Here is a 9,430-nt window from a genome sequence, read left to right as displayed (position 1 = left end):
ACATGCTGTGTTGCTCATCGCATTCATTGCTTCGCCCTTATGGCGAAACTGTGACTTTTTTCATTCCGCCTCCATCGAAATGCGGGGGGCCGCCGCGGCCGGGATTCGATCCCGCGATCTCGTGCTCAGCAGCGCAACGCCTTAGCTGACTGAGCCACCCGGCGGGTCCAGTGTCGAGATATTAATTCTCAACTTTGCGGAGAAATACATTGGCATGCCATTCACTTTCTCAACAAAACATCGTTTTATGCATCAAAGCACAAAAGTATGAAAAGAAGAAATTATGGGATTTTACGTGCCAAAACCACGATCTGATTATGAGGCACGCCATAGTGGAGGACTCTGGAATAATTTAGACCACCTGGGGTTCTTTAACGTGCACCTAAATCTAAGTATGCGGGTGTTCTAGCATTTCGCCCCTTCGAATGCAGCCGCCGTGGCTGTGATTTGATGCCGCGACCTCCTGCTTAGCAGTCCCATCCTGAGAATTAGTTCCTATAGTGCATTCGCCTTGCGAATTCCACGGCTATAATTTGTAAATTGCAACACGGGCGTAATGTTAAAAACCTAATTGGAGATTTTTTTAATAGTCGATTATGCATTTCAATTTTTTTGTGCAAGTAATGTCCACCTCTTCTCTGTAAATCAGGTCATGAACTAGAATTGTGCTATCTGCCACAGGCAACCTTTAAAAATTTTGAAAGTGTTTGCTGAAACACCCCGTATTTATGGCCTCTGCATGCGAGAGGCGATGTTTCCATCCCTAATGCGTAAATGTTGTAAATAATTGGAAGAGCTTTTTTTATTTATTTTGTCACCAGTCGTTAGCATTGCCTACTAGAAAGAGAATCAATACTGAGAAACATATCACTCACGTGCTTTTCACACGCCGTTGATAGAAGACTCTGCCGAAGTGGTCTCTGAAGTCTGCAGGTTTTTTTCAGTGTCAAAAAGCACGCAAAGTAATTTGAAGTGAGGTGAACATACATCAACATATTCATTCTCTAGGTATAGGCTATCCATTTAGTTGGCTACCTCCTTCTCTTTAAAATATAATAAACATTGTCTTGTGTATATATTTAAATATATTGTGTTTGTGCATGCTCAGCGGAAATTTTTAAAAAATGTTGAAGTGAGGAACACGGATGAGGTAGCCACCGCTGGTGCTTCTAATGCCCTTGTCCTCCTATTGTCAGGATTTGCCGAAATAAAGCGAAAGTATAAATTAAAGCCGTGCACGTCCGCTCCAACAATGGTTCCGTAAGCTTTTAGCCAAAACAAAAGTGAAATGTGGAGGCAACGCAAAAGAGTCCTCAAATTATTTGGGTAACAGAACTCCGGTAATGACATTGTAGGGGCGGGGGGTCAGGCTATGAATCTCCCGGGGAGGGGGGGGGGGGGAAGAGTCCCCCCTGGGAAAATCCGAAGGGGGCTCGAGCCCGGAGCCCCCCCCGTAGTCGGCGCCTATGACGATAGCAATATACAGACACTCCAGGCGCATTTATGCCGTGGCCGTCGCCATGATGTTCCACATAAAGTCCAAGGGCGATAACAACGGTCGTCGCGTGCCGCATACTGTCTGTACAAGTAAAAGCGTGCAAGGGCAGATGCTCGCGGCTCAATCTCGCACACACAAGGGAGAAAAGCGTGGAGGAAACGGGCCATCTTCCGTCGCGCGCAAGGCACCGGTGAAGGGAAGGGGAGGGTTTGTTCTACTCCGGCGGCTGCTGCGAATGGCGCTGGGCTTGATCTGCGATGGTGACAGAGTGTGAGTGCTGATAGCTTTAATACGTGTTGAAGCGAGATGCAACACCAAAGTCAATTTGCTCGCTGCTGCTGCCGCGCTTCCACAATCCTTGAAATTGGTGTCGTACGCAACCTTGTTATATTCAAGTTTATTAACACGAAAGTGTTTTATGCCGGGGTCCACCAAGACTTCACTGACGTATTTCCGTCACGGAAATACGTCACATGAACATACACGAACATAATACAAAGAAAAAAACCAGAAGAAAAAGTTCCACAAACATGCAAAATTTGGAAATCGAACCCACGACCTCTCGGTCCGCGACGATAGATCGCCGAGCGTTTAACCCATTGCGCCACAAACGCATTTGCAGAGAGCTACACAGACGCGCCTTATATATCTAACACTCCTCCGTGTACCCGCGCTCTTGCTCGGGGCGGTGCCGCCGCCTACGAGCAGAAAAGAGAAGTACTGCATTATGACACTAACGCGCACCGACAGTGAACGCTTCGGTGGTCTCAGCACTACGACGCCTCGATGCCAGCATTCGAAGGGACGTTGGCATCAAGAAGCACTACCAACGCCACCTAGGTGGCGTTCACCGTACTCAGCACAGCGGAGCGTGGCTCCGCAATTAGCTCTGAAAATGTTTCTGAAGTTGATCGCGGAGGCTGCAATTACGACGCGCTGTACGCGCTGATTTGACTCGGTGACGATTCAGTTACGTGCTTTGTCTTGCGCGTTGTATTAGTGTGTCAGTTACGTGCTTCGTCTTTCGCGTTGTGCTAGCGTGTGCAGCGTAGTGCAGCTTCCATATGCACGACGGTTGCTCATGGTCATCGACGTGGTAGTCGTAATGGAGGAGACGTGCCACCAGGCGTCAGCGTGGGTGCATCAACGCCTAAGGGCGCTTTAGCCACAAAACACCAATAGACATTATATATCAATGTGCAATAAACATTACACTACTTCTGTGAAGACACATTTCACTTTCGTGTTCTATACCGATTCCTATATGAGAGGGATCAACCACATTTTTTTTCTCCAAAGTTGGTATAAATTGTGTGCAAACACTGTATGACGCCTTAGCCAAAGGCTAGTAGTGGGGTCATTTATAATATGTAATTGGCAGTTATCTTGTCTGGGACATTTTAAAGCACAAATTAAATATAACGAACACATAGAGCACATAGAAAAACAGTATAGATGAAAGGAACACTTCGTTAGTACGACAAAAAAAAATCTCGTTTGCAACTTAGCATACAAAACATATTTGTAAACTAGTACATACTATTTGTCGCGTACATGGGATGAACATATTCAGACAGGTTCCGCGGACAATTGCTGAAGATAGTATTCTTTTAACCAATGTGATACATTTTTGTTTTGTTTAGCCTCAAATGGTAAGTCATTCCATATTTTTATGCCAATAAATTCCACTAGTCTCTGGCCATATATATTTCTTGTCGGTCGTATATTGAAGTTGCAAAAAGATTTATTTCGTGTTGGGCGAGCAGGCATACATAATATTGATACATGAAATGGATGATTGTCTGTTATGATGCTATTAACGCATTTGACCATATTTATTTCTCGCAAAGAATCGAAGGGCAGTATTTGTAATTTGACAAAGATTGGTTTACTTGTTTCATTTCACTGAGAGAAAGTAATGCTGCGGATGGCTCGCTCTTGAAGGCATCGAATAGGTTCTAGGTAAGTTGTGAAAGTCCATGCCCATGACTCAATACAGTACATTAAATGAGATTGAATAAATGAAAAATACAAGATGCGGAGAATGTTTGTTTGAAAATGTTCCCGTGCCCTGAGAAGAGCATAACAGCCAGATGCTAGCTTTGAGCAAAGAGCTTCTATGTGGCATTGCCAGTTTAGATTTTTGTCGAGAATAACGCCGAGATACGTATATGAGTCGGTGCGTTTGAGTGGACATTGATTTATAGACAATGAGATGGAATCCCTACTGACGGTCTTGAAATGTGAATGGAAAAGGTATATTTCGTTTTTTTGGCATTTATTGTTAAAACCATTCAGAACTCTAAGAAATCTCTCTTTGCGTTTTTCCTTCTATTTCCTTGATGTTGTTACCTATGATTATTAAAGCAGTGTCATCAGCATACATTATTACATTAGTGGACGTTAAAATCAGGGGTAGGTCATTGATATATATTGTAAAAAACAAGGGACCAAGCACAGATCCCTGTGGCACTCCTCTTCTCAGATGTTGAGGGGATAACTCCAGCGCTTTGACAGTGAGTTTCCGCGGTCATCGAGTGATATGCGTTCAGTTTGCTTGTGCGTGCGTGACACCACACTTGTTAATTCAGCTGGTAAGCGAATGCTTACAAGTTTACATGGTCGATAAAACTACCCTCCTTACTTCGTATAGCTGTCTACTAATTTGCTATAGCAATCGATGCTTCGCCGTTCGGGCTTTGCTTTGCACCTCAGCTAGAAAGCGCCGCGCCGCTTGGCCCACTCAACCGTATTCTATTACACTTCTAATATGAATACAGGACAAGAGAACAGCAGGCAGCGTGTCTCAACTAGAGCAGCTCAGGCAATCTCGAGCTCGCGCCTCCCGGACGACTGGCGATGTGGCTGCAGCGCCGGGTATTCCTCTTCACTACAATCGCCCCCATCGGAAAAGGAGCCATCCTGGCGACTCATGGTGAACATAGAATCATTGGGTCGTAATACGGCTTCAGGCGTTGTACGTGGACGGTTTCACGACCACGGCAGCGTTGGTCCGTAGGTGGCATGACAGGCTCGACAATATAGTTTACAGGCGATGTCTGTGCTACAACACGGTAACGTCCTTGATATTTGGAAACAAGCTTGGATGAGAGTCCAGCAGGAACGGCAGGAACCCAAAGCCACACAACGGCGTCAGGAAGAAAGTGACAATGTGGGTGATCATCGTCATGTCGAGATTTTTGTTGCCATTGGTCGACGGCTCTAAAGGAACGGGCGAGCTGACGGCATTACTCTGCGCGGCGGACAGCTTCAGAGATGCGCGTACATTCGGATGAGTCGGGTCTGTACGGAAGAATGGTGTCGAGGATAGTCGAAGTTTCGCGGCCATATAAGAGGAAGAATGGGGAGAAGTTTGTGGTTGCCTGTGGTGCAGTGTTGTAGGCGAACGTGATGAACGGCAAAATGAGGTCCCAATCAGTGTGATCAGAGGCGACGTATTTGGAGAGCATGTCGCCAAGGGTGCCGGTTAAATCTTTCCGTCAAACCATTAGTTTGAGGATGGTAGGCGGTGGTGGTGCGATGAACGATGCAACATTCAGCAAGGAGCGCGTTTACGACTTCGGAGAGGAAGACACGTCCTCTATCACTCAAAAGTTCGCGAGGTGCACCGTGACGGAGAATAAAGTTTTTCAGAAGGAAGGATGCTATTTCCTGAGCGGTGGCAGCAGGCAGAGCGGCTGTTTCTGCGTAGCGCGTCAAATGGTCGATAGCGACTACTATCCAGCGGTTTCCAGAAGCCGTGCTCGGAAGGGGTCCATACAGGTCAATGCCAATGCGATCGAAGGGCCTGGCCGGACACGGGATTGGCTGGAGCGGACCAGAGGCATGCTGAGCAGGAACTTTGCGGCGTTGGCAGTGAGGGCACGACCGAATGTATTTGCACACAAAGGTGTACATGCCACGCCAATAAAACCTGGAGCAAAGCCGGGTGTAGGTCTTGAAGACACCTGCATATGCACACTGTGGGTCAGTATGGAAGGCAGAACATATTTCACCACGAAGATGTCGAGGTATGACCAGCAACCACTTGCGGACGTCAGAGGCGTAATTCCGGCGATAGAGAAATCCATCCCGCATTTCGAAGTGCGAAGCTTGACGGCGCAAAGCTCGAGAAGGTGGAGGAACCGTCGACGGGTTAGAAAGGAAGCAGATAAGAGCACTAATCCAGGCATCCTTGCGTTGCTCCGAAGCCATGTCGCAGCCTACTGGGAACGAAAGTACTTGGTCAACGGCAGAGAGGCAGGCATCGCTTACGGTTGACACAGGCGAACGGGAAAGCGCGTCGGCGTGGCGGCGGCCAGACCTGTAGACAATGCGCACGTCGAAATCTTGCAACCGCAAAACCCAGCGAGCTAATGGGCCTGAGGGGTCCTTCAATGTGGACAGCCAACAAAGTGCATGGTGGTCTGTAATTACGTGAAAGGGGCGGCCATAGAGGTAGGGTCGAAATTTACCAAGTGCCCAGATTATGGCCAAACATTCCTTCTCCGTAACGGAATAATTTGTCTCTGCTTTGGTGAGGGTGCGGCTTGCGTATGCAACGACGTACTCGTCGAACCCAGATTTACGCTGCGCGAGCACAGCGTCGAGCCCGACACCGCTGGCGTCTGTGTGTACTTCGATCGGAGCACTCGGGTCGAAGTGACGCAGTATAGGCGGCGATGTTAATAGATGACGCAACTCTTGGAAGGCATCGCCACAGGCAGGGGACCAGGCGTAATTGTTCAAGCCGCTCCGTAAAAGCTGATTCAAGGGAGCGGTGATGGACGCAAAATTCCGAATGAAGCGGCGAAAGTAAGAGCAGAGGCCAAGGAAGCTGCGAAGTTATCGTACGGAGGAAGGTTTGGGAAAATCAGCAACTGCACGGAGCTTGGCGGCATCAGGAAGAATACCATGTTTAGATATGACATGGCCAAGGATGGTGAGCTGACTTGTGCCAAAGTGGCATTTCTTCAGTTTGAGCTGAAGGCCGGCGGCAGTTAGACACTGTAACACTTCCTCCAGCCGACAGAGATGGGTGGGAAAATCGGGCGAAAAAATAACCAAATCGTCTAAGTAGAGCAGGCACGTTTTCCACTTTAGACCACGACACAGGTTGTCCATCATACGCTCAAATGTTGCTGGGGCGTTGCAAAGCCCGAAAAGCATGACACGAAATTCATATGTGCCATCTGGTGTTACAAAGGCCGTTTTAGGTTGGTCTTCGGGTGCCATGGGGACTTGCCAATAGCCGCTACGTAAGTCGATAGAAGAGAAGAACTCTGCGCCTTGGAGACAGTCAAGGGCGTCGTCAATTCTCGGAAGAGGGTAAACATCTTTACGAGTTCTTTTGTTAAGACGACGGTAATCAACACAGAATCGAATCGATCCGTCCTTCTTCTTAACAAGAACAACGGGAGATGCCCAGGGACTATCCGAAGGCTGAATGACTCTGCGCTTGAGCATGTCAGCTACTTGGTCATCGATAACACGGCGCTCTGTCGCAGATACACGATATGGTCTTTGTCGTAGTGGCGCACTGGTACCCGTGTCGATGCGATGAAAAACAGTTGACGTGCGGCCCAAGGGAACATGCTGGCAGTCGAAAGACGAACGGAACTTGTCGAGAAGGTGTAGAAGCTGGGCGCGTTGGGAAACAGTCAACGTGTCGGCGATGGAGCCATGTAAAACATCGGGCAAAGTCGGCTGCTGCGCGGGGTGATTACAGGTCACTCCGGCGACCTCATGACTGGCGATGGACCCAGTTGGCATGTCAATGATGGCAGCAGGGTCGACACACTGGACGCGGCCAACGCACTCCCCACGAAGCAACATGAGAGGACAGGACAATTGGTTGGCGACGAGCAGTCTGCTGACGCCGGCATGAACGTCCAAAAGAGCGAAAGGCAGCGGGGAACATTTGCGACGAGCGAAAATGGCAGATGGCGTAAAAAGTGCGCTGGCTCCATCAACAATGTTGCATGACACTGTGGCAAGGGCAGATGAGTGCGGTGGAATTGTAACGTCTTCAGCAACAAATACTTTATCTTCAGGTTCACAAGCGTCAAGGAGTGGGGCACGAGACAGCGTTTGAAATTCCACTTCAGCAAGAGAACAGTCGATGACGGCCTTATTAGCGGAAAGGAAGTCCCAGCCCAAAATAAGATCGTGGGAACAAGAACACAGCACCAAAAATTCGACGATGTAGAGGAGGCCGTTGATCACAACGCGAGCAGTACACGCAGCTGCAGGCCTGATGCGGTCGGCGCTTGCAGTACGAAGTGATACGTTCGACAGGGGCGTCCTAACTTTTGTGAGCGAACGGCAAAGTTTGGCACTAATAACTGAAACTGCGGCACCAGTGTCAACAAGAGCGAGTGCAGCGACGCCGTCCATATATACGTCAATAACATTAGTCGGAGAAGAGAGAGGCCTTGTTCTGTTCGTGGGTGACGCAGTTCTTTCCTCTGGAACTGTGTCGATTAGTTTTCCCGTTCAGGCGTAGAAGGACGACGACACATCGGCGAAAGCGAGCGGCGTCGAGGTGATGGCGAACGGCGGTCAACAAGAGGGCGGTGGTCGGAATAGGAAGACATCGGGCCAGGGTTCTGAGATGCAGAGGATGACGGGTATGGGGAAACGTGTGGTTCGGTGTCGAAGCGACGGCGGTAGGATGGTGCGCGGCGACGGCAAAATCGTGCAATGTGGCCAGGTAGACCACACTCAAAACATATTGGCCGGTTGTCAGGAGTGCGCCATAGTCCACTGCTGTGTGGGTACCGCGGTTGAACGAATTGAGGAGCTGGGCGCAGTGGCACGGCTGATGGGAATGGCGTAAAGGCCTGAGGTGGGGGCCGCGCGAGAGCCTCGGCATAGCTGAGAGGTGCAGTCACCTCGGGAAAAGCAACGGGAGTTGGCACCGGCGGAGTCTCGTGGACAGAAGGGAGAGCTGCGCAAACTTGCTCGTGGATGATCTGGCGAAGGTTGGCTGGCAAAGGCGAGGGTGGTGGCGTGGTTGAGGACAGCAGCAAAAGCTGATGAGCGACCTCAGCACGGACGAACTCTTTTATCTGGCAGAGCAGGGAGTCCATTTTAGGAGCCGCGGCCACGCTCGCGAGGCTTTCATCGGACACAGGTGGGCGCCGTGTGAAAAGACGCTGTCTGCAGAGCTCGTCGAAACTCTGGCAAAGCTCAATGACCTGAGAAACAGTGCCTGGGTTTTTGGACAGCAGCATATGAAAGGCATCGTCGGAAATGCCCTTCATGATGTGGCATACCTTGTCTGCCTCCACCATCGTCGGGTTGACACACCGGCAGAGGTCGACGATGTCCTCAATGTAGCTGGTGAACGTTTCACCAGTTTGCTGGGATCGGCTTCGTAGGCATTGTTCAGCGCGAAGTTTGCGCACGCCAGGGCGACCGAAAACGTCCGCGATGCTGGCTTTGAAGCTAGCCCACGGGTTTTTGAACCAGAGCTTGGCGACGCCCGATAAATAGAACATCGCGTTGCTGAGCTTGAAGGGATCGTCCCATTTGTTGGTGTTGCTGGCGCGTTCATACGATTCCAGCCAATCTTCAACGTCTTTCTCATCGGTGCCGCTGAAGATGTCAGGATCCCGCTGGCGCTGGGCACCGGCACATACGATGGCTGGAGTAACCGGTGGGGATGTCGGGCTGGGGTTGTCAGGCATGACGGACGGCAGAGTTCGGGTGCGTAATTCCAGGTTGGGGGAAAACCGCAACACCTCCACCAGAATCTAATATGAATACAGGACAAGAGAACAGCAGGCAGCGTGTCTCAACCAGAACAACTCAGGCAATCTCGAGCTCGCGCCTCCCGGACGACTGGCGATGTGGCTGCAGCGCCGGGTATTCTTCACTACACACTCTAAATACAGCTGCCCTGTCCGTTCCGACAACAACCGGGAGTGA

This window comes from Dermacentor silvarum, chromosome 4, assembly GCF_013339745.2.
Source record: "Dermacentor silvarum isolate Dsil-2018 chromosome 4, BIME_Dsil_1.4, whole genome shotgun sequence".
NCBI lineage: Eukaryota > Metazoa > Arthropoda > Arachnida > Ixodida > Ixodidae > Dermacentor > Dermacentor silvarum.
The sequence above is the reverse complement of the archived record's forward strand: the minus strand, read 5'-3'. Positions refer to the sequence as shown.